Source organism: Bufo gargarizans, chromosome 5, assembly GCF_014858855.1.
Source record: "Bufo gargarizans isolate SCDJY-AF-19 chromosome 5, ASM1485885v1, whole genome shotgun sequence".
NCBI lineage: Eukaryota > Metazoa > Chordata > Amphibia > Anura > Bufonidae > Bufo > Bufo gargarizans.
This window is the reverse complement of record NC_058084.1, coordinates 155,982,872-156,010,129: the sequence shown is the minus strand read 5'-3', so window position 1 is coordinate 156,010,129 and position 27,258 is coordinate 155,982,872.

Genomic DNA, 27,258 nt, shown 5'->3' with positions numbered 1-27,258 from the left:
AGTCTGAGCACCTTCAGCTCAGGTGGATGAGAAAAGAAGAAAAACTACAGACAACCTCCAGAGTTCCAGAAGGAAAGCATCCCCTGAGAATCCATCTGTGAGATAAGTCCAGAGACCTAGGAAAAGCTATTTCCTCCTCAGCTAGTCTGTCCCCACACAGCAGAAGGTACCAGATAAGTGCAGAAGCTAATTCTGCCACAGTTACAGAGCTACCAAGCAGATGTTTTACCCTGCACGCTCCACATTTAAAACAGAAGTACTCATTCCTGCCGATTGCCAAAACCTGCTGGGACCAAGAGACCAAAGCTGTATACCATTTGGATGCAAGTTATTTCAAGTAAAGAAACGTTTGAACTTCATCTAAAGGTCTGGACATAATTTCTTATGCAAAATTCCTCTATTACTCCTACTATCACTACACTCAAATTTATTGCAAGTGAGCCAGGAGTCCAGCTGTACCCAGGTAGGAGACACCGTGACACAACTAACATCAAGCTGTAGAGACATTATAAGCCATTACACCACTCTGACATTCCTAACCTGGGATGTGCATTATAACACCTTGGAAGGGCCCTGGGATAGTACCCTGCACATGCTGCAATTGGTGTCACAAACAAATACAGGATATATTATTCACCTGACCCTGCCACTGCATTAAAGTGGCGTCAGCGAACCCGTTCCTGGTCACTGCATATTTAGCCACTGCAAATCTCATGTAACACAGTCGATCCCTGAAACTTGTTACAGACCTAATTTAAAATTTCCAACACAAAATAGCTGGTGTTCAAAGGTATAAAGAAAATGAGAATATAAGCAAGGAACTATAAAGCAGACTGAAGTAGAGTCTATAAATAAGTTTCTGACATATAGCACCATTTCTATGATTCTACATTAATAGCTGCAAAGTTCATGGAACCATGATAGACTGCACTATAGTCAAACGCAATTACGTATTCATTTCAGGTAAAATTTTATTTTCTGTAGCAATTCTGTATCACCATCATTTACCTCTTTGGAAAAAATAAAACATTTTATAGTTTTTGTATGTAATTTAATTATTTGTCTTATTGCTATAACACAAAAATGAGCTGGCATGGAACTAGCAGATGTTATTGGCCCATTATAACAATGCTGACACGTTTTGTAATCCTGTTTCCACACAAGCTCTAATGAAAGCACTGCAAAGCATGCATTATTCCTTTAATTAGTGTATTATTTTTCACATTAACTGGTTTTGATGAGGAAAATCACATCTGCTGCATTTGTACTAAGTAAATTGCATGTATAGAGTAATACAGCAAAGCCAAATGCTCATTTTTAGATTTTGGGCGACACAGAATATAACCAGGAAACAGATTGAAGAATGGGGACAATTTGATTTGATAATTAGCAGCAGTCCTTGTAATGACTTTTCTGTGGTTAACCCACACTGGAAAGGCCGTTATGGGGGCGTGGACAACAGATTTTTGACTTTCCACGATTACTCAATAAAGTGTTATTATGGGCTATTACCCCAACTCCCCTGACTAAGCTGCATCGTGGCGAAACATATCAGGTGGGGTAGTGACATTCTATAAATTTTAGACAGGTTGCAGTATAGGGCAAGATCCACAACCTGTAGGGTCGCAATCATTGTCCAGCTCAATACATAGTGTGCAAATGTTCGGAGGCAAACTGCCTGATCTCCCAGCGTGTGAGATGTGTGAATGAATGATGGATGTCTGTCGCATAGGGATATAGGAATACATCTCATCTATTTCCAATAGAAACTCCTATATTTAGGACCTACAGGGACACCAAATAATTCACCATTGAAAACACACCTGCTAACCTGCGGTGATACATGGCCACAGAGTATCCATGAGGTTAACCACCTCTTAAATAGAATGTAGAGCGAGCGACAGCGGCCCAAAAAAGACATAAATTAACTGACTTAGCCTGAAACTGCAACCTGATATTTTTAAATTACCTTGTAGTATTGGTATCTCTGAGTATTTTTGTTTTAAAAGTAAATAAAAAAGGTTAAAGTTTTAACATATAGATAGGACCCCTAAAAGGAGTTTTTGGTCAGGTGACCGTTGTTTGATTTTTGTTACAATCTCCTGAGGGCCTTATAGGGACAAAAATCTGGACCGCTGACCGGCAAATATATTTTTTCTTTTTCCACTAATACACATCACAAAAGGCTTTAGAACATATAACTGCACGGCTGACCGGCAAATATATTTTTCTTTTGCCACTATTACACAACAAAAAAGGCTTTAGAACATATAACTGCACTGCTGAACAGCAAATATATTTTTCTTTTGCCACTAATACACGACACAAAATGCTTTAGAACATATAACTGCACCGCTGAACGGCAAATATATTTTTTTATTTTTCCACTAATACATGAGAAAAAAAGGGCTTTTGAGCATATAATTGCACCGCTGAATGGCAAATATATTTTTCTTTTGCCACTAATACACGACACAAAATGATTTAGAACATATAACTGCACTGCTGAACGGAAAATATATTTTTTTCTTTTTCCACTAATACATGAGAAAAAAAAGGCTTTTGAGCATATAATTGCACCGCTGAATGGCAAATATATTTTACTTTTGCCACTAATACAAGACAAAAAGGGCTGTAACTTTTGCACTTCACCACACAACTAGGGATGAGTGAACACCTGGAAGATCGGGTTCGTCGGGTTCTGCCGAACTTCAGCTCAAAGTTTGGGACCCGTACTTGACCCCGAACCCCATTGAAGTCAATGGTGACCCGAACTTTGTGGCACTAAAATGCCTGTAAAATAGTCATAGTAAGGACTAGAGGGCTGCAAAAGAAAGCAAAATTGGGATAAGAGCGGGACAGTTGTCCTGCAAACAAATGTGGATAAAATAACATAGAATAAAAAATAATAATAATCTTGAACTAGGAGGTGGAGGTCAAAGTGGAGTAGGAGGTTGAGAAGGCGGTGGACGTGGCGGTGTAAGCTAGTAGAAGTGGCGGTGGAGGAGGTAGCTAACTAGCTAACACTGTCTTTGTTGTTTTTTTTGTTTTGCTCTTTTTTCCTTTATTTTTTTTAAAATAAATTTGGGAAGACCCCAAAACATCCAAAACATTGGGAAATAGAAAAGAGAATGCAAAGAGAAAGCGTGTTGTAGTATAACAATAGCTAAGTGCGGCAGGTATACTTGTCGATTTAGCACAAGGTACGGACAAGTCCTGTGGGATCCATTCCTGGTTCATTTTAATAAGCGTGAGCTTGTACACATTGGCTGTGGACAGGCGGCTGCTCTTGTCTGTGATAACACCCCCTGCCGTGCTAAACACACGTTCTGACAATACACTGGCTGCAGGGCAGGCCAGCACCTCCAAGGCGTAAATGGCAAGCTCAGGCCATGTGCCCAATTTGGAGAATCAGAAGTTGAATGGGGCAGACCCATCAGTCAGTACGTGTAGGCGTGTGCATATGTACTGTCCCGCCATGTTGGTGAAATGCTGCCTCATGCATATCAGCTGGTGGTGCTAGTTATTGTGGTATGTTGACAAAGCTTTTCCACATTTGGCCATGCTAACCCTGCCTTCTGAGGTGCTGGCGGTGCACCAGCTGCATTGACGACTTCTTCCTCGTCCTCTGCCTTCGCCTTGTGCTTCCACTGAGCCCCTTTGTCAGGTAGGAATGCTATCAGCAGTGTGTCTACCAGTGTGCGCTTGTACTCGCGCATCTTCCTATCACGCTCCAGTGATGGAATTAAGGACTGCACGTTGTCCTTGTAGCTGGGATCCAGCAGGGTGCATTTGCCAAGCATCTCAATTTATAAATAAGCATAGTATTAGCACTATAATATTTTTGGTGACTATGGCATTATTGTGCTTTATCTGGTTAGCAGAGTGCTGCTGCATTCCCCCCTTTTTTTTCTCTGTTATCGGCCATGGCAGCGTGCACCTGTGCATTGGGATGTGCTGACTAGCCCCCTTTTCTTTGCAGATTTACAGCACTGGAGGTGTGGCACTTCAGCGAGTCGTGCACTCCTGATCAGCCTGTCTGCCCCAAAGGCTGATTTTAATTAGTTTCAGTATTAGGGAGCATTCACACGACTGTAAGTGTTTTGCGGTCCGCAAATTGCGGATCCGCAAAACACGGATACCGGCCGTGTGCGTTCCGCATTTTGCGGACCGTACATGGCCGGCACTATATAGAGTATGCCTATTCTTGTCTGCAACCGCGGACAAGATTAGGACATGCTCTATGTTTTTTGCGGGGCCACGAAATGGAACAACGGATGCGGACATCTTTTGCGGCCTCATTGAAATGAATAAGTCCGCACCCATTCCGCAAATTTGTAGAACGGATGCGGATCCATTTATACGGTCGTGTGAATGCTCCCTAAAGCTGTGGCCTGCTCTCACTACATTCTTTGGAAGCTGTCTGGCACAAGGAAAGGTGTGGAGTGGGCTCGGCATGCATGTTGGTACCTGCATCCCTTGTCAGTAATGGAGGCCATTTTGGCACCAAAAATGGTAAAAGGCCATTATGGCGCATAACAGATAAAATTTTGTGTTAGGAGCCGTCTTACAGAGATCGCCTTAACGTCCGGCAGACGGCCCAGATGATTTTGTACAAAATGCATTTGCCAAGCATTGACAATGTGAAGGAACTGGAGGCACTGTCAGCCACCCAATCTACTACCGCCTGTACTTGTTCTGGCCTCACCATTCGTATCGGTATTCGGGCCTTCAAAATAACGCTGAACGTTCTGTTGCCTAGGTGCACTTGAGGAAGGTGTTTTATTTGGGTGTGTAGCTGGCACAGATCGACCACGTCCTCTCCCTGCAACAGGAGCACCACCAACACCAGCAGCACCACGACCAGGGCCACGCTCCATATTTGATGCTCTCCTCATTCTTTGAGGTCACCCACCGAACTAACAGACGGATTAACTATAGCAATTTCCCTGTCACATATGCAATGCAGGTGTACCTCACACCAAAAATTGGGTATATGTCACCCACCAATCTAACAGACGGATTAACTATATTAATTTTCCTGTCACGTATGCAGTGCAGGTGTACCTCACCCAAAAAATGGGAATTTGTTATCCACCAATGTAACAGATGGATTACCTATTATATTTTAGTGTTAGGGGTACAAAGATGGTACATTGCACCCACAAAAAATCGCTATAGGTCACCCACAGAATTAACAGCCAGATTAATTATTATATTTATTTGTTAGGGGTACAAAGCTGGTGTATAGCACCCACAAAAAATTCACTATGTTACCAACAGAACAAATAGCCAGATTAGTTTCCTAAGGCTACTTTCACACTCGCGTTTGGTGCGGATCCATCTTGGATCTGCACAGACGGATCCGCATCGATAATGCAAACGCTTGTATCCGCTCATAACGGATCTGTTTGCATTATTCATTAAAAAAAACAAAGTCTAAGTCAAAATGGATCCGTCTTGAATTACATTGAAAGTCAATGGGGGACGGATCCGTTTTCAATTGAACCATATTGTGTCAGTGAAAAACGGAACCGTCCCCATTGACTTACATTGTAAGTCAAGACGGATCAGTTTTGCTCCGCATAGTCAGATGGTCACCAAAACGCTGCAAGCTGCGTTTTAGTGACAGTCTAAAAAACTAAACGGAGACCAAACACAGCCAAATTGATGCATTCAGACCGGATCCTTATCCATTCAGAATGGATTGGGGCTTAATTGATCCGTTTTGGGCAGCTTGTGAGAGCCCTGAAACGGATCTCACAAGCGGACCCAGAAACGCCAGTGTGAAAATAACCTAACACTGTCCCTCAGCTGCCTGCCTGCTTCCTGTCCCTGCACTACTCAGAGCTCATGGGCGGTGCTACACGTGATCCAGCTTTTATAGAGGCTGGGTCACATGATGCACCGACCAATCACAGCCTGGCATGGCTGTGATGGCTTCTAAGTGCCCACATTTTAAAAGCTTGTTGATTGGACTGCCCTGCAGCCTTTCAACAATCTTTATTAAATGCCCGAACACCAAACTCGAACTTTTCCGGCAAAGTTCGGGTTCGGGTACCAAAAATCGTAAATTTACAGACCCGAAATTTACAGTTCGGGTTCGCTCAACACTACACACAACGGCTAATAAGCCCTTTTTCCCACTAATACAAGCCAAAGAGTGCTTTAAAACATATAACTGCAGCACATAAGAGCAAATAAGACATAAAAATATTTCTGTTAATGCCTGTTAATGCCTGTTTCAAACAGCACTTGCACTCCAATAAGAATGGTTAGCTGGAATTACACAGAGCTGTATAATGGCAATTTGGATCCCCAATCAGTGCAGCAAGGTGTAATAGGAATGTTCATATTACCTATGCTGCAACCTCCCCTACTGAATCCTGTTCAACAGAAATGCTGTGGAATGATTCCTCCTTATCCTTTCCCTACACCTTGAAAAATCCTTCCCTGCACTTGTAAATCTTTTTTTTAGCACAATGAAATTTTTTCTATCACTGTCCCTAGCGCATGTATTAGTCTCTCCCTGCACTAAGTACACTGGTAAATGGCAGAATCTAAGATGGCTGCCCCTATTTATGGGGCTGTGACATCACAGGGCTGGCTGGTGATTGGCTGCATGCATGGCATTATGGGTGATCCCACCTTCCCAGAGTTCCTTTCTCCATGTCCTCACACCTGCAGCAGCCATTTTAGGAAAAACTGCTATTCATTACCATCAAGTGCGAGGAAATTCGGCTTTGGTGTGAATCAAATTTTTCCTGAAATTCGGATCGAATTCCACTTTGTCAGCTTCAATTCACTCATCTCTAATTCTAACCTAATGCACTACACTTTAACAGGCTCTGTTTCATATGCAGGAAGTGAAATGCATAAGGGAGGGTCGAGCGAATCAAAATAACCAAAATGGCAGTAAAAAAAAAAAAAAAAACATACTCACCTCATCCACTTGAGCACTAAGAGGCTGCCGTGGCCATCTTGATTGAAGATCCTGCCCAAAATCTTGTGCACGGTGACCTATGACATCACCATGCCGGCTAACAAGATTTTGAGCAGGATCTTCAATCAAGATGGCTGTGCTCAAATGGATAAGGTGAGTAATTTTTTTTACTGATTAACTCCTGTAAGCCCTAATTTTTCATCTCAGATGCTGCGATCAGCGATGAACATGGCATCTGAGGGGTTCGATGATGGGAGGGTGGCACAATCTGCATTTCCGATCATTGCACCCACTACTTACAAATAAATATGCTACGTAACAAAGTAATTCATAGCAACGTGAATTTCTTTGTGAAATTTGTTAAAGCAGACGAATGGGGAGTAAGGAATATTTTGTCTCATATGTGCTCATATCACACCAACATTTAGAGGGGTTCTTGTTTCTTTCTATGTATCCCTTAGGATCAAGTGCAGACAATGGAGAATCCACTGAGGTGCAGTGTAACAGATCATAGAAAAGTAATAAGACTCTCTCTATGTATATCAGAATTATAGGCCTTCTTGCTTCCTTCTCTTGACCAGATCCATAAAATTGTACAGTCCCCAGAAGCTTTTTTGCAGGTAGAGAATATGTAGACAGTATAAATAGTGGAAGTGTGGTGAGCCCTTCATTGAGCTACAACACCTTTGTCCTCCCTTGTTGAACTGCTAGTCGAAGCCTAATGCTAAGTAATGTTTGTTATGCTAATAGTGATCAGAGAGGAAGTTCAAGTCACTGGGCGGGGAACACTTTACGCTAAAAGATTTTAAAAAAGCTTAAAACTAACCACCAACTTTAAAAAAAGCCTACAGTATATAGCATTTTAAGTTGAGGGGGAAAAACAAGCATGTTATATCAATCTTCTCAATCGATTTAAAAAAATTTCACTACAAATTTTAACTCTTCAGTGTAGGAGTATAGTCACATTTGCATAGAACACATGGATAATGCTACAAAATTGGCATGGATTTAGGAAAACATCCAAGGCAGGAAAACTTTGCCATAAGCATACTCAATGATGTTGAGGTCGTTTGAATGAGTTGGCCATTCAAGTAAGGGTACTTTCACACTAGCGTTTTTCTTTTCCGGCGCTGAGTTCCGTCCTAGGGGCTCAAATCTGGAAAAGAACTGATCAGTTTTATCCTAATGCATTCTGAATGGAGAGTCCGTCCTTCAGGATGCATCAGGATGTCTTAAGTTCAGTCTTTTTGACTGATCAGGCTTTTAAGAAAACCGTAGCATGTTGTATTTTCACCTCCGGCCAAAAATCATGAACACTTTGACTGAATGCCGGATCAGGCCTTTTTCCCATTGACTTGCATTAAAGCCGGATCGGGCGCTGTGTGTTCAGTCAAACCGGATCCGGCTTTTGCATGTTAAACCCGAGAAATGTGAAAAAAAAAGTTAAAGTCCATAAATGGCGGATCCGTTTTTTCCAATGCATTTTTTCATTGTGATCAAAATCCCGATCAGGATTCAAATGTAATCCGTTTTCACACGTTTTTTCCGGATCCGGCGGGCAGTTCCGGTGTCGGGATTGAACGCCGGATTTAAACAACGCTAGTGTAAAAGTAGTCTAAATTCCTTTACTTTGCCTTAAGAAGCTCTTGGGATGCTTTTTTGGCATGTTTGGTCTTATCTACGTATCTGTCAAGCTCTGTCCTATAATTTTTTTTAATCTGAGCAAAATGTAAATCTCTACACATTTTTTTATTTATCATTCCACAGCTATCCACAGTTACATCATCAATAAACACCCAATCCAATGTCTGGATGGGCAGTTATGGGTCAGAATGAAGATCAGTTCCACTGGTGCCATAAACATTTATGTAATAACCCTGCTTCCACCATGTTTGACAGACAATGTGACAATGTGGTATATTTTCGTTCTTCATACTGTTCCCCTCATTTTGGTACAAGTTAATCTTGGTTTCATTTGTCCATAGATAATAGAATCTAGTTCCAAAATTGAACAGAATTACTGATAATTGTAATTTAGTCTAATTTGGCCTTTCCATTAGAATCCATTTATAAACTCTGGATTAACATTCATTAAGACATCTCTTTATTGTTCATTAAAAAATTGGAATCATCTCTCGACCCTTTAGCTCGTTAATCTGTCAAGAAATAATAAGGCCGCACCAGACCATGAAACTTCTTGCCACTCAATTGTTAAATTACTAAAGAGCCTGGAAGAACAGATGGACTAATGTATGTAAAAAAAATTGCTGTAATTACTAAATGGTTAATGTGATATATAACGAAGTGGATGTGCATTGCTGTGTCACATGAACATATTTGACTTGGGGTTACTTCTAGAGTTGAGCGAACACCTGGATGTTCGGGTTCGAGAAGTTCGGCCGAACATCCCGGAAATGTTCGGGTTCGGGATCCGAACCCGATCCGAACTTCGTCCCGAACCCGAACCCCATTGAAGTCAATGGGGACCCGAACTTTTCGGCACTAAAAAGGCTGTAAAACAGCCCAGGAAAGAGCTAGAGGGCTGCAAAAGGCAGCAACATGTAGGTAAATCCCCTGCAAACAAATGTGGATAGGGAAATGAATTAAAATAAAAATTAAATAAATAAAAATTAACCAAAATCAATTGGAGAGAGGTTCCATAGCAGAGAATCTGGCTTCCCGTCACCCACCACTGGAACAGTCCATTCTCAGATATTTAGGCCCCGGCACCCAGGCAGAGGAGAGAGGTCCCGTAACAGAGAATCTGGCTTCATGTCAGCAGAGAATCAGTCTTCATATCATAGCAGAGAATCAGGCTTCACGTCACCCACCACTGTAAGAGTCAATTTTCATAAATTTAGGCCCAGAACCCAGGTAGAGGAGAAAGGTCCCGTAACAGACAATCTGGCTTCATGACAGCAGAGAATCAGTCTGCATGTCATAGCAGAGAATCAGGCTTCACGTCAGCCACCACTGCAACAGTCCATTGTCATAAATTTAGGCCCAGCACCCAGGCAGAGGAGAGAGGTCCCGTAACAGAGGATCTGGCTTCATGTCAGCAGAGAATCAGTCTGCATGTCATAGCAGAGAATGAGGCTTCACGTCAGCCACCACTGCAACAGTCCATTGGCATATATTTAGGCCCAGCACACACACAGGCAGAGGAGAGAGGTCCCGTAACAGACAATCTGGCTTCATGTCAGCAGAGAATTAGTCTGCATGTCATAGCAGAGAATGAGGCTTCACGTCACCCACCACTGCAACAGTCCATTGGCATATATTCAGGCCCAGCACCCAGGCAGAGGAGAGAGGTCCCGTAACAGAGGATCTGGCTTCATGTCAGCAGAGAATCAGTCTGCATGTCATAGCAGAGAATGAGGCTTCACGTCAGCCACCACTGCAACAGTCCATTGTCATAAATTTAGGCCCAGCACCCAGGCAGAGGAGAGAGGTCCCGTAAAAGAGGATCTGGCTTCATGTCAGCAGAGAATCAGTCTGCATGTCATAGCAGAGAATCAGGCTTCACGTCAGCCACCACTGCAACAGTCCATTGTCATAAATTTAGGCCCAGCACCCAGGCAGAGGAGAGAGGTCCCGTAAAAGAGGATCTGGCTTCATGTCAGCAGAGAATCAGTCTGCATGTCATAGCAGAGAATCAGGCTTCACGTCAGCCACCACTGCAACAGTCCATTGTCATAAATTTAGGCCCAGCACCCAGGCAGAGGAGAGAGGTCCCGTAACAGAGGATCTGGCTTCATGTCAGCAGAGAATCAGTCTGCATGTCATAGCAGAGAATCAGGCTTCACGTCAGCCACCACTGCAACAGTCCATTGTCATAAATTTAGGCCCAGCACCCAGGCAGAGGAGAGAGGTCCCGTAACAGACAATCTGGCTTCATGTCAGCAGAGAATTAGTCTGCATGTCATAGCAGAGAATCAGGCTTCATGTCAGCCACCACTGCAACAGTCCATTGGCATATATTTAGGCCTAGCACACAGGCAGAGGAGAGGTTCATTCAACTTTGGGTAGCATCGCAATATAATGGTAAAATGAAAATAAAAATAGGATTGAATGAGGAAGTGCCCTGGAGTCCAATAATATATGGTTATGGGGAGGTAGTTAATGTCTAATCTGGACAAGGGACGGACAGGTCCTGTGGGATCCATGCCTGGTTCATTTTTATGAACGTCAGCTTGTCCACATTGGCTGTAGACAGGCGGCTGCGTTTGTCTGTAATGACGCCCCCTGCCGTGCTGAATACACGTTCAGACAAAACGCTGGCTGCCGGGCAGGCCAGCACCTCCAAGGCATAAAAGGCTAGCTCTGGCCACGTGGACAATTTAGAGACCCAGAAGTTGAATGGGGCCGAACCATCAGTCAGTACGTGGAGGGGTGTGCACACGTACTGTTCCACCATGTTAGTGAAATGTTGCCTCCTGCTAACACGTTGCGTATCAGGTGGTGGTGCAGTTAGCTGTGGCGTGTTGACAAAAGTTTTCCACATCTCTGCCATGCTAACCCTGCCCTCAGAGGAGCTGGCCGTGACACAGCTGCCTTGGCGACCTCTTGCTCCTCCTCTGCCTTGGCCTTGGGCTTCCACTTGTTCCCCTGTGACATTTGGGAATGCTCTCAGTAGCGCGTCTACCAACGTGCGCTTGTACTCGCGCATCTTCCTATCACGCTCCAGTGCAGGAAGTAAGGTGGGCACATTGTCTTTGTAGCGTGGATCCAGCAGGGTGGCAACCCAGTAGTCCGCACAGGTTAAAATGTGGGCAACTCTGCTGTCGTTGCGCAGGCACTGCAGCATGTAGTCGCTCATGTGTGCCAGGCTGCCCAGGGGTAAGGACAAGCTGTCCTCTGTGGGAGGCGTATCGTCATCGTCCTGCCTTTCCCCCCAGCCACGCACCAGTGATGGACCCGAGCTGCGTTGGGTGCCACCCCGCTGTGACCATGCTTCATCCTCATCCTCCTCCACCTCCTCCTCATCCTCGTCCTCCTCGTCCTCCAGTAGTGGGCCCTGGCTGGCCACATTTGTACCTGGCCTCTGCTGTTGCAAAAAACCTCCCTCTGAGTCACTTCGAAGAGACTGGCCTGAAAGTGCTAAAAATGACCCCTCTTCCTCATCCTCCTCCTCCTCCTCCTGGGCCACCTCCTGTTCCATCATCGCCCTAAGTGTTTTCTCAAGGAGACATAGAAGTGGTATTGTAACGCTGATAACGGTGTCATCGCCACTGGCCATGTTGGTGGAGTACTCGAAACAGCGCAACAGGGCACACAGGTCTCGCATGGAGGCCCAGTCATTGGTGGTGAAGTGGTGCTGTTCTGTAGTGCGACTGACCCGTGCGTGCTGCAGCTGAAACTCCACTATGGCCTGCTGCTGCTCGCACAGTCTGTCCAGCATGTGCAAGGTGGAGTTCCACCTGGTGGGCACGTCGCATATGAGGCGGTGAGCGGGAAGGCCGAAGTTACGCTGTAGCGCAGACAGGCGAGCAGCGGCAGGATGTGAACGCCGGAAGCGCGAACAGACGGCCCGCACTTTATGCAGCAGCTCTGACATGTCGGGGTAGTTGTGAATGAACTTCTGCACCACCAAATTCAGCACATGCGCCAAGCAAGGGATGTGCGTCAAATTGGCTAGTCCCAGAGCTGCAACGAGATTTCGCCCATTATCACACACCACCAGGCCGGGCTTGAGGCTCACCGGCAGCAACCACTCGTCGGTCTGTTGTTCAATACCCCGCCACAACTCCTGTGCGGTGTGGGGCCTGTCCCCCAAACATATGAGTTTCAGAATGGCCTGCTGACGTTTACCCCGGGCTGTGCTGAAGTTGGTGGTGAAGGTGTGTGGCTGACTGGATGAGCAGGTGGAAGAAGAGGAGGAGGAAGCCGAGAAGGAGGAGGTGGCAACAGGAGGCAAAGAATGTTGCCCTGCGATCCTTGGCGGCGGCAGGACGTGCGCCAAACAGCTCTCCGCCTGGGGCCCAGCTGCCACTACATTTACCCAGTGTGCAGTTAGGGAGATATAGCGTCCCTGGCCGTGCTTACTGGTCCACGTATCTGTGGTTAGGTGGACCTTGCTACAGATGGCGTTGCGCAGTGCACACTTGATTTTATCGGATACTTGGTTGTGCAGGGAAGGCACGGCTCTCTTGGAGAAGTAGTGCCGGCTGGGAACAACATACTGTGGGACAGCAAGCGACATGAGCTGTTTGAAGCTGTCTGTGTCCACCAGCCTAAATGACAGCATTTCATAGGCCAGTAGTTTAGAAATGCTGGCATTCAGGGCCAGGGATCGAGGGTGGCTAGGTGGGAATTTACGCTTTCTATCAAATGTTTGTGAGATGGAGAGCTGAACGCTGGCGTGTGACATGGTTGAGACGCTTGGTGACGGAGGTGGTGGTGGTGGTGTTGGTGGTACATCCCCTGTTTGCTGGGCGGCAGGTGCCAACGTTCCTCCAGAGGCGGAGGAAGAGGCCGAGGCGGCAGCAGCAGAATAGGCCGAGGCGGCAGCAGCAGAAGAGGTAGCAGGGGGAGCCTGAGTGACTTCCTTGGTTTTAAGGTGTTTACTCCACTGCAGTTCATGCTTTGCATGCAGGTGCCTGGTCATGCAGGTTGTGCTCAGGTTCAGAACGTTAATGCCTCGCTTCAGGCTCTGATGGCACAGCGTGCAAACCACTCGGGTCTTGTCGTCAGCACATTGTTTGAAGAAGTGCCATGCCAGGGAACTCCTTGAAGCTGCCTTTGGGGTGCTCGGTCCCAGATGGCGGCGGTCAGTAGCAGGCGGAGTCTCTTGGCGGCGGGTGTTCTGCTTTTGCCCACTGCTCCCTCTTTTGCTACGCTGTTGGCTCGGTCTCACCACTGCCTCTTCCTCCGAACTGTGAAAGTCAGTGGCACGACCTTCATTCCATGTGGGGTCTAGGACCTCATCGTCCCCTGCATCGTCTTCCACCCAGTCTTGATCCCTGACCTCCTGTTCAGTCTGCACACTGCAGAAAGACGCAGCAGTTGGCACCTGTGTTTCGTCATCATCAGAGACATACTGAGGTGGTATTCCCATGTCCTCATCATCAGGAAACATAAGTGGTTGTGCGTCAGTGCATTCTATGTCTTTCACCGCTGGGGAAGGGCTAGGTGGATGCCCTTGGGAAACCCTGCCAGCGGAGTCTTCAAACAGCATAAGAGACTGCTGCATAACTTGAGGCTGAGACAGTTTCCCTGGTATGCATGGGGGTGATGTGACAGACTGATGGGGTTGGTTTTCAGGCGCCATCTGTGCGCTTTCTGCAGAAGACTGGGTGGGAGATAATGTGAACGTGCTGGATCCACTGTCGGCCACCCAATTGACTAATGCCTGTACCTGCTCAGGCCTTACCATCCTTAGAACGGCATTGGGCCCCACCATATATCGCTGTAAATTCTGGCGGCTACTGGGACCTGAGGTAGTTGGTACACTAGGACGTGTGGATGTGGCAGAACGGCCACGTCCTCTCCCAGCACCAGAGGGTCCACTAACACCACCACGACCATGTCCACGTCCGCGTCCCTTACTAGATGTTTTTCTCATTGTTATGGTTCACCACAACAACAAATATATTATTTGGCCCAATGTATTGTATTCAAATTCAGCGGGATATAAATTTGAGGCCTAGTATTTAGGCGCTGGGTGACCGGTATGGATTTAGTGACAGAATTAGACTTGGAAATGCACAGAAGCGTGTGTGTGAAGTTATTCTGAATGACCCTATGTGCACCTTGAATATTATATACCCTTTTTGGGATAGATTTCAAATAGCTCTGATATAGCAGGAACCACTAAATTATGAAATTGCTAAATTGGGAATTGTACTTCAACCCAGAACAAAAAATGTGCTTTGACGGACACTAAATATCTTGCCCAGCAACAACAGTACAGCGGTAACGAGAGATTTAGCGGGATATAAATTTGAGGCCTAGTATTTAGGCGCTGGGTCACCGGTATGGATTTAGTGACAGAATTAGACTTGGAAATGCACAGAAGCGTGTGTGTGAAGTTATTCTGAATGACCCTATGTGCACCTTCAATATTATATACCCTTTTAGGGATAGATTTCAAATAGCTCTGATATAGCAGAAACCACTAAATTATGAAATTGCTAAATTGGGAATTGTACTTCAACCCAGAACAAAAAATGTGCTTTGACGGACACTAAATATCTTGCCCAGCAACAACAGTACAGCGGTGGGTAACGAGAGATTTAGAGGGATTTAAATTTGAGGCCTAGTATTTAGGCGCTGGGTCACCGGTATGGATTTAGTGACAGAATTAGACTTGGAAATGCACAGAAGCGTGTGTGTGAAGTTATTCTGAATGACCCTATGTGCACCTTCAATATTATATACCCTTTTAGGGATAGATTTCAAATAGCTCTGATATAGCAGAAACCACTAAATTATGAAATTGCTAAATTGGGAATTGTACTTCAACCCAGAACAAAAAATGTGCTTTGACGGACACTAAATATCTTGCCCAGCAACAACAGTACAGCGGTAACGAGAGATTTAGCGGGATATAAATTTGAGGCCTAGTATTTAGGCGCTGGGTCACCGGTATGGATTTAGTGACAGAATTAGACTTGGAAATGCACAGAAGCGTGTGTGTGAAGTTATTCTGAATGACCCTATGTGCACCTTCAATATTATATACCCTTTTAGGGATAGATTTCAAATAGCTCTGATATAGCAGAAACCACTAAATTATGAAATTGCTAAATTGGGAATTGTACTTCAACCCAGAACAAAAAATGTGCTTTGACGGACACTAAATATCTTGCCCAGCAACAACAGTACAGCGGTGGGTAACGAGAGATTTAGAGGGATTTAAATTTGAGGCCTAGTATTTAGGCGCTGGGTCACCGGTATGGATTTAGTGACAGAATTAGACTTGGAAATGCACAGAAGCGTGTGTGTGAAGTTATTCTGAATGACCCTATGTGCACCTTCAATATTATATACCCTTTTAGGGATAGATTTCAAATAGCTCTGATATAGCAGAAACCACTAAATTATGAAATTGCTAAATTGGGAATTGTACTTCAACCCAGAACAAAAAATGTGCTTTGACGGACACTAAATATCTTGCCCAGCAACAACAGTACAGCGGTGGGTAACGAGAGATTTAGAGGGATTTAAATTTGAGGCCTAGTATTTAGGCGCTGGGTCACCGGTATGGATTTAGTGACAGAATTAGACTTGGAAATGCACAGAAGCGTGTGTGTGAAGTTATTCTGAATGACCCTATGTGCACCTTCAATATTATATACCCTTTTAGGGATAGATTTCAAATAGCTCTGATATAGCAGAAACCACTAAATTATGAAATTGCTAAATTGGGAATTGTACTTCAACCCAGAACAAAAAATGTGCTTTGACGGACACTAAATATCTTGCCCAGCAACAACAGTACAGCGGTGGGTAACGAGAGATTTAGAGGGATTTAAATTTGAGGCCTAGTATTTAGGCGCTGGGTCACCGGTATGGATTTAGTGACAGAATTAGACTTGGAAATGCACAGAAGCGTGTGTGTGAAGTTATTCTGAATGACCCAATGTGCACCTTCAATATTATATACCCTTTTAGGGATAGATTTCAAATAGCTCTGATATAGCAGAAACCACTAAATTATGAAATTGCTAAATTGGGAATTGTACTTCAACCCAGAACAAAAAATGTGCTTTGACGGACACTAAATATCTTGCCCAGCAACAACAGTACAGCGGTAACGAGAGATTTAGAGGGATTTAAATTTGAGGCCTAGTATTTAGGCGCTGGGTGACAGGTATGGGTTTAGTGACAGAATTAGACTTGGAAATACACAGTAGCGGGTGTGTGTGAAGTTATTCTGAATGACCCTATGTGCACCTTCAATATTATATACCCTTTTAGGGATAGATTTCAAATAGCTCTGATATAGCAGAAACCACTAAATTATGAAATTGCTAAATTGGGAATTGTACTTCAACCCAGAACAAAAAATGTGCTTTGACGGACACTAAATATCTTGCCCAGCAACAACAGTACAGCGGTGGGTAACGAGAGATTTAGAGGGATTTAAATTTGAGGCCTAGTATTTAGGCGCTGGGTCACCGGTATGGATTTAGTGACAGAATTAGACTTGGAAATGCACAGAAGCGTGTGTGTGAAGTTATTCTGAATGACCCAATGTGCACCTTCAATATTATATACCCTTTTAGGGATAGATTTCAAATAGCTCTGATATAGCAGAAACCACTAAATTATGAAATTGCTAAATTGGGAATTGTACTTCAACCCAGAACAAAAAATGTGCTTTGACGGACACTAAATATCTTGCCCAGCAACAACAGTACAGCGGTAACGAGAGATTTAGAGGGATTTAAATTTGAGGCCTAGTATTTAGGCGCTGGGTGACAGGTATGGGTTTAGTGACAGAATTAGACTTGGAAATACACAGTAGCGGGTGTGTGTGAAGTTATTCTGAATGACCCAATGTGCACCTTCAATATTATATACCCTTTTTGGGATAGATTTCAAATAGCTCTGATATAGCAGGAACCACTAAATTATGAAATTGCTAAATTGGGAATTGTATTTCAACCCAGAACAAGAAATGTGCTTGAACGGACACTAAATAACTCGCCCAGCTACAGCACTAGGGACAGATTTAGCTGGATATAAATTTGAGGCCTAGTATTTAGGCGCTGGGTGACCGGTATGGATTTAGTGACAGAATTAGACTGGGATATGGCCAAAAAATAAACAGACTATTGCTGGTTAAATGCACTTGGTGTGACAGCTTCACCCTGATGTAGGCTTTAGCCAAAAAACAACCACACCATTGAGGGTTAAATGCACTTGGTGACAGGCGCAGCTTGCCCCTGATTTTGTATATGGCCAAAAAATGAACAGACTATTGCTGGTTAAATGCACTTGGTGTGACAGCTTCACCCTGATGTAGGCTTTAGCCAAAAAACAACCACACCATTGAGGGTTAAATGCACTTGGTGACAGGCGCAGCTTGCCCCTGATTTTGTATATGGCCAAAAAATGAACAGACTATTGCTGGTTAAATGCACTTGGTGTCACAGCTTCACCCTGATGTAGGCTTTAGCCAAAAAACAACCACACCATTGAGGGTTAAATGCACTTGGTGACAGGCGCAGCTTGCCCCTGATTTTGTATATGGCCAAAAAATGAACAGACTATTGCTGGTTAAATGCACTTGGTGTGACAGCTTCACCCTGATGTAGGCTTTAGCCAAAAAACAACCACACCATTGAGGGTTAAATGCACTTGGTCGCAGCTTGTGCTGGCGCACCACAAGACACAAAATGGCCGCCGATCACCCCAGAAAAATGAGACTGACAAACGGTCTGTGCAGCCTAAAAACAGTGAGCAATTGAGGATCAGCAGCTCAATGATCCACAGCTGCAGATCGATCAGTTAATCAAGTCCTTTGGAGGAGTTAATCTGCCTAATCTCGCCCTACTGTCGCAGCCGCAACCTCTCCCTACGCTAATCAGAGCAGAGTGACGGGCGGCGCTATGTGACTCCAGCTTAAATAGAGGCTGGGTCACATGGTGCTCTGGCCAATCACAGCCATGCCAATAGTAGGCATGGCTGTGATGGCCTCTTGGGGCAAGTAGTATGACGCTTGTTGATTGGCTGCTTTGCAGCCTTTCAAAAAGCGCCAAGAAAGCGTCACAAAAGCGCCAAGAAAGCGACGAACACCGAACCCGAACCCGGACTTTTACGAAAATGTCCGGGTTCGGGTCCGTGTCACGGACACCCCAAAATTCGGTACGAACCCGAACTATACAGTTCGAGTTCGCTCATCCCTAGTTACTTCATAGTGGCTTTCCAGGTCTTCAGCCTTTAATCTCTGTACAGGGATCTGGACTCTGCTGTAAAGGAACCACCAGCCAGCTACCATATTGAAGTTGTATCTGTTGAATCGACTGCTGACCCACAGGGTCAAGAGACACCAGTGCATCGAGGAAACAGGTAAAACTATAATCAGGGGCAGGCTATGGTCAGGGTAAGCAGAGTATGAGCAAAATGATAAACAGTCCAAAGTGAGGGCAGGAAGCTCAGGGTCAGGATGTAGATCATAAGAGGGTAAGATCAGAAAGCAAAGGGTCAATTCTAGAAGTCACACAGAAGTCGTTAAATAGAAAAGGAAAAAGAACAAACGGCACACCATTGCAACAAACTAGCAAACTAGAGCCACGGGGAAATGTACATTAAATGTCCTAATGTCACTGCCTATGGTGTGTTTTGTGACACTTTCCTTCACTTGGTTGCCCGTGGCAATGTGTGGTGTTGTGTGCATGTGGTGGCAGTGTCTCAGCCCTATGGCTGATCCCCAGGACATGGTTGCCACGCATGCTGTTGCCCGCGGCAACAGGTGCAGTGTGTGTTTATGTGTGTACTTCCCCCTTAAGTGGCCGTCTTCCCTTGCCTTGTGTTGGAAGGGTTAACTCCCTTCTGTGTGTGTGATCACCTGGTGTGTCTGAGTGTGGGTGTGGCTACTTTGGGCTATAAAGCCTCTGCTGTTTTCAGTTAGCTGAGGGGTTCTTCAGTCATGCTTGCTGGAGACATCCTCCTGTTATACCATCTGCCAGTGGGGGCCACCCTTGTGGTCATAAGTTCACGTATGGTGTTTTGAAGATTGTTTGGTCTCCTTGTTATTGCAGCATATGGTTTCCTGGGTTCCCATGTGATGTCTGGTGTGTGCTGTGTCCTTTGTGTTGTTGTGGACAGCAGCAATTATACATGGGTTCCAGGCTCTGTGTCGGTGGCAGGTAGGTGTGGTACTAGTTGCACTTACCTGCCATTGCCATATGTCTGTTCCTGTTTCCCCTTTCTTTATAGCTTGGCCAGTGAGACTCCTGTTTGTCCGTATCTAGGAGGAACAGGTAGTCTTACCCAGCTCCTAGTCCAGGGCCACCCTGAGGGCTAGCAGGAATATAAGGTTCCGGAGTATGAGCCCTCCTACCATCAGGGTCGGCTCATACGGCTAGGAGACAGGGTCAGAATTAGGGATTGTTAGGAGGTGACCTGCTCCCTGATTCCTGTCCTGGCCTTGCACTGACCGTCCATCTTCTGGCATCGCACGGCTGAGGGTTTTCCCCATCCTCAGCCGTGACACCTAAGGTGACCATCCATAGGCTGTAAGAAGCAACTGGCCCACTGGCAGCTAGTGTCATATCCAGCAAGTAGCAGGCCTCAGCACAGAGCTATTGTACCCTGGGACAGTGGAGCAGGTAAGAACTTAAATACAGCCACCACCAAGAATATTTCCTCACTACTATTTACAATACATAGCATACTTTTCTAACGGGCCAGATAATAATTTCTATTATGTTGTGCCTCATTGGGGCTGTTTTTTGGACTTCTGAACTTTTAGCTTTTTCTTTTCTTTTTTTGCAACTGCCCTTTTGCAGTGTTTTTTTTTTTTTACTGAAAAAGCGCCAGCTCTAGATGTTAAAAGTCTATCGGAAATATGAAAATCATGACACAATAATTTTTGGCAAGGTTTTTTTCTGGATGTTGATATCTTCTTTTCTATATTACAAATCCACAGAAAAAAAGGGCACAAAAATTCATAAAAACCTTATGCCGAATGTAAAAATGTTAGCAGTTTCTACTGTGTTTTTTAATGGTAAAACATGGCAGTGCAAAGTCATTTGTGTAGAGAACCTTAGGCCTCATTCATATTTCTGTGCCCATTTGAAATCTGTGAAAATAATCCTTCCATGTTTCATCTGTGAAGATATCTGTGAAGGATCAATGTTTGGGCCTCATGCACATGACTGGGCCATGTTTTATAGTTCATTAAATTGCGGATCCGCAAAACACGCATGCCATCCGTGTGCGTTCCGCAATTTGCGGAATGGACGGCCTATTTAAAAAAAAAATGTCTATTCTTGTCCACATCGAACAAGAATAGGCCATGTGCTATATTTTTTTTGCTGGGCCACGGTATGGATGCGTCTGTCCGCATCTTTTGGGCCCTATTGAAGTGAATGGGTCCTCATCTGACCTACAACAAAATGCGGCTTGGATGCAGACCCAAACAACGGTTGTGTGCATGAGGCCTAGGTCTGTGTGTCCATTTTTTGCCCTCTGTGTGACATCTGTATTCATCGGACAAAGCTCAGCTGAAAATACATTTCGAAAACATCTATCAGTGATAAGTGAAAAACAAACCAAATATGGATGCAGAGTTGATGCCATCCATGTTGTTTCCATGATTTTCACGGGTCCATAAATTTCAGTGGGCGTTTGGTCTGCATCACAGACTAAAGTAGTGCATGTCTCAGATTTCTTCTCTGACCCATGGTCAGTGCAAAAATACTGGTGTGTGAATACATTAAATTCTGTTAAAAACGGAAATGTGAACAAGACAATTCTCTTTAGTTTGTACTGTAGCATGCCTTCATTGTGGCAAGAAAGCTGAAAATTATTCCATTATCTATGCTCCTTCCTAGAAAAAAAAATGTTATTTTGTAAGTAAGAAAATTGTAGGGTATTCACTTCCCTCCATAGCCACAATAATTAAGGGATTATAACTGATCCTGAAATGCTCAGTTAATGTGCATCTTTATTAAGGGCTTAAGTAGACTGAAGATGTAGTCCTTATTGCAAATCCACATGTGAATTAAGTCCTAATTAAATTCCCCCTTAAAGCCCTACTTTATTTCCTGCAAAGAAGATAGACTCCATTCATCCAAACATTATGGTCGTTCTCTAAATACACGTGAACGATATCAATGTAACTATGAATATTGTATTGTTTCATTATGTTATGCTGTCTGAAAGGCTTTAGGAGAGGCAAGTTAAGGTTTTCTAAAAAATTCTATTTTACAGTTCATTCAGCCATTGCATTTTCTTGTACAGTAGATTTTATACATTTTACTCACTTAGGATGTGAAGCGTAGCTATTTTAACCCTGATGAAATATGCTGCTTTTAATTTACTCCTATTGTTATTTATCAGGGATAAAAGTGAAAAGATCATTATATGACTGGCACCTGTACTGTGTATTTCCTTTTCAGATACTATCAATACAGTATATAATTACTAAACTGCATATAATCAAGGAAGTAATCATAACTTAAACTACCAGGAGAATTGCTAGGAAGTCTAGAGGCTGTTTGGTATAGCAAAGATTGAAAAGAAATATGTAATGAATAGTACATATGAACAGAAATCGTTATGACAAAAGAATACGGCGGCTCACTCTCCTGTTGCTATAGACAAGGTGCTCTTGTCAATTTGACTCACCCCGTCAAAGCGATCAGTCAATTGTGTATACTTAAGACAGGCACTCTACACTTGTAACCATCCAGAGAGTTTATCACCTTGATTAATATTTAATATTACACATTTACATACATAATAAATAATAAGTAATAAATGAAAATCAGTTCTAGAACATGATTAAAAAACTGAATTATGCCTTGAAAATAGACAAAAAACAAAAGTAGTGTTAAATGGTTAAAAATAAAAAGTATATATAAAAAAGGAAATGGATCGTGCAACAATATTACAGTGAAAGCTGTATGTGTGATAGTTCCACTGATATCATGTGGCTCTTATTGATTGAGTTCTAGATAGTTGACATCCAATTCTGTTTTTTAATCATGTCCTAGAACTGATTTTCATTTATTATTTATTACTTATTATTTATTATGTATGTTAATGTGTAATATTAAATATTAATCAAGGTAATACTCTCTGTGGATGGTTACAAGTTTAGAGTGCCTGTCTTAAGTATACACAGTGAACAGAAATTGTACCTAAGAAGGAAATTTATCACAAGGGGAATATTTGAAATCAGTTTTGCTGTAACTTGCTCTAAATTAATTGTCACGTTTCATAAATTTAGCACATTTTTTTATCTAACGTTTGCTCATGCCATCTGCACCTCAAAAACATCTCTAGAATCTCCCTTTTTCTTACTGAGAAAACAAGCACTCTTTTTGTTCTGAACCACTATCATCTGGATTACTGTAACTCATTACTAATTGGTCTTCCCTTTACTTAATTCTCCCCTCTCCTATCTATCCTGGACACAGCATCCTGTCTCATCTATCTGTCTAACTGCTACTCTGTAGTGTTGATCACAAATATTCTAATCCCAAATTTTTATTGCGAATATCGGCACTTCAAGAATTCGCAAAGGTGTAGAATATAGTGCTATATATTCGGAATCACGAATATTCAAGATTTTTTTTTTTTCATCAATAACCTTCCTTCTTGCTTGTGGGCCAATTAGAAGGCTAAGATATCTTTGTCTGAGCTTAGCAACATCCCTAGCAACCAATAAGAAAGTTGCCTACCCCTTTACTATATAAGAAACTCCCCAGCAGCCATTTTCTGCAGTTTATTTGCAGTTCTGAGAGAGAGAGAGATCAGTGATATTGCTGTGCTCTGTGCTTCCATCTGGATCCTATCCCAATTACATTAGATAGTTAGCTTTTATATATATATATATATATATATATATATATATATATATATATATACACACACACATACACATAGTAGAGACCAAAAGTTTGGACACACCTTCTCATTCAAAGAGTTTTCTTTATTTTCATTACTATGAAAATTGTAGATTCACACTGAAGGCATCAAAACTATGAATTAACACATGTGCAGTTATATACATAACAAAAAAGTGTGAAACAACTGAAAATATGTCATATTCTAGGTTCTTCAAAGTAGCCACATTTTGCTTTGATTACTGCTTTGCACACTCTTGACATTCTCTTGATGAGCTTCAAGAGGTAGTCACCTGAAATGGTCTTCCAACAGTCTTGAAGGAGTTCCCAAAGATGCTTAGCACTTGTTGGCCCTTTTGCCTTCACTCTGCCGTCCAGCTCACCCCCAAATCATCTCGATTGGGTTCAGGTCCGGTGACTGTGGAGGACAGGTCATCTGGCGCAGGCCCCATCACTCTCCTTCATGGTCAAATAGCCCTTACACAGCCTGGAGGTGTGTTTGGGGTCATTGTCCTGTTGAAAAATAAATGATGGTCCAACTAAATGCAAACCAGATGGAATAGCATGCCGCTGCAAGATGCTGTGGTAGCCATGCTGGTTCAGTATGCCTTCAATTTTGAATAAATCCCCAACAGTGTCACCAACAAAGCACCCCCACACCATCACACCTCCTCCTCCATGCTTCACGGTGAGAACCATGTAGAGTCCATCCGTTCACCTTTTCTGTGTTGCACAAAGACACGGTGGTTGGAACCAAAGATCTCAAATTTAGACTGATCAGACCAAAGCACAGATTTCCACTGGTCTAATGTGTTCTTTAGCCCAAACAAGTCTCTTCTGCTTGTTGCCTGTCCTTAGCAGTGGTTTCCTAGCAGATATTCTACCATGAAGGCCTGATTCACACAGTCTCCTCTTAACAGTTGTTCTAGAGATGTGTCTGCTGCTAGAACTCTGTGTGGCATTGACCTGGTCTCTAATCTTAGCTGCTGTTAACCTGCGATTTCTGAGGCTGGTGACTCAGATGAACTTATCCTCGGCAGCAGAGGTGACTCTTGGTCTTCCTTTCCTGGAGCCAGTTTCTTTGTAGCGCTTGATGGTTTTTGTGACTGCACTTGGGGACACTTTCAAAGTTTTCCCAATTTTTCTGACTGACTGACCTTCATTTCTTAAAGGATAACTGTCACACTTAGACCCTAATTTCAATTTTCATATATGTAGTTACTAATAACATGATATTCCAGAATCAGTTACTATTAGACTGACTTACCCCATATTTAATACGATTCAGCCCTTAGCAACCAGTCTGCATAAAACTACAATTTCTCGATTTAGTTAAGATGGCCGCCACTGCCCTCACCCTGAGGCTAATCCTGCCTGCCCTCACTAGACAGTAACAATAACCCCCCAAAAGTGTCAGTAACCAGAGCCCTCCACACTAAAGGGTTAATCTCCTGCAGCAGAAAGGGGTCCTCTTACCACATGTTGCTTTTATTTATGCACTGAGCAGATGGCAGATCTCCCTTCCCTGCTCTGCGCTGATTCGGCTCTGCATTGTCCCAGTCTGCTGAGTGAGGGAGTGTCTGCCAAGCGCAGGGACAGGGAGAAGTGCACACAGCCCAGGCACTGTTATCAGCTGCTGGCTTTAATCATTTACACACAGTCCCTGGCTGTCAGTAATCTGACCTTGCAGGCTGCCTGCTTCTGCTCCTTCAACACAGAGGAGACCCTGCATAGCAACCTGATTTTAAGCACAGATAAAAATAGGTAGTAGAGGGAACAAAACTGTGGAATTAAGGGGTAATTGAATACACAGTGAAAAGTTGTAATAGGGCCACCAAGGAGATATTAATCACCACGATCCAATACTTCCAACAACAACAAAAAAAGATGGCAGTTATACTTTAAAGTAATGATGGCCACTCGTTTTTATTTACTTAGCTGCTTTTTTCTTGCCATAATACAAATTCTAACAGTTTATTCAGTAGGCCTATCAGCTGTGTATCCACCTGACTTCTCCACAATGCAACTGATGGTCCCAACCCCATTTATAAGGCAAAAAATCCCACTTATTAAACCTGACAGGGCACACCTGTGAAGTGAAAACCATTTCAGGTGACTACCTCTTGAAGCTCAACAAGAGAATGCCAAGAGTGTGCAAAGCAGTAATCAAAGCAAAAGGTGGCTACTTTGAAGAACCTAGAATATGACATATTTTCAGTTGTTTCACACTTTTTTGTTATATATATAATTCCACATGTGTTAATTTATAGTTTTGAAGCCTTCAGTGTGAATCTAAAATTTTCATAGTCATGAAAATAAAGAAAGCTCTTTGAATGAGAAGGTGTGTCCAAACTTTTGGTCTGTACTGTATATATTACAGATAGTTAGTGGAAGATAGTCAGTGTAGATTAGATAGTGATATAATGTAGCTGATAGGTTCCAGTGCAGGGTGATAAGTAGTGTAATAGGTATTACTGTTTCTCATGCTACAGACATAGTGCTGTGATGTCACAACAATACTTAGTGCACCAATCAGTAATATCTACTCGAACCTGAAAAAAATGTGAAGTTGCATGTATTGTGCAAAAAATATGTGCATCATTAGTGTCGATTTTGATCACGAAAATAATGACTGGAGATCACAAATTCTAGAATTCACAAATTTATTGCGAATATTATGCAAAACATTTACAAAATATTACGACAAATAATATTGCCTATGCCGCTCATCACTACTACTCTGATGTTTCTGCTCTTTGCCAGTCACTGCACCGGTTAATACATATGGTATAGGATTCAATTTAAACTTCACACTCTCACCCACAAAGCTCTCCACAGGGCTGCACACACCTACATCTCCCTTATTTCTGTCTACCACCCTACATGTGCTTTACAATCTACAAATAATTTATGACTAACATCCGCCATAACAATAGACAGTCGGCACTGTGATATACCTGCTGGCCGGTGCACATATCCCAGGGATGGCGTCCCAAATTCAACAATGAATGTAGCTTGAAAAGTTGTTTTTTATTGTCAATAAAGATGCCTTTTTCAAACAGTGTGTAAATACATCAACAAATGCATTTAACCACTTCAGCCCCGCTAGGTGAAACCCCCTTCATGACCAGAGCACTTTTTACACTTCGGCACTACACTCCTTTCACCGTTTATCGCTCGGTCATGCAACTTACCACCCAAATGAATTTTACCTCCTTTTCTTCTCACTAATGGAGCTTTCATTTGGTGGTATTTTATTGCTGCTGACATTTTTACTTTTTTTGTTATTAATCAAAATGTAACGATTTTTTTTCCAAAAAATGAAATTTTTCACTTTCAGCTGTAAAATTTTGCAAAAAAAACGACATCCATATATAAATTTTTCGCCAAATTTATTGTTCTACATGTCTTTGATAAAAAAAAAATGGTTTGGGTAAAAGTTATAGCATTTACAAACTATGGTACAAAAATGTGAATTTCCGCTTTTTGAAACAGCTCTGACTTTCTGAGCACCTGTCATGATTCCTGAGGTTCTACAATGCCCAAACAGTAGAAAACCCCCACAAATGACCCCATTTCGGAAAGTAGACACCCTAAGGTATTCGCTGATGGGCATAGTGAGTTAATAGAATTTTTTATTTTTTGTCACAAGTTAGCGGAAAATGATGATGATTTTTATTTTTATTTTTTTTCTTACAAAGTCTCATATTCCACTAACTTGCGACAAAAAATAAAAAATTCTAGGAACTCGCCATGCCCCTCACGGAATACCTTGGGGTGTCTTCTTTC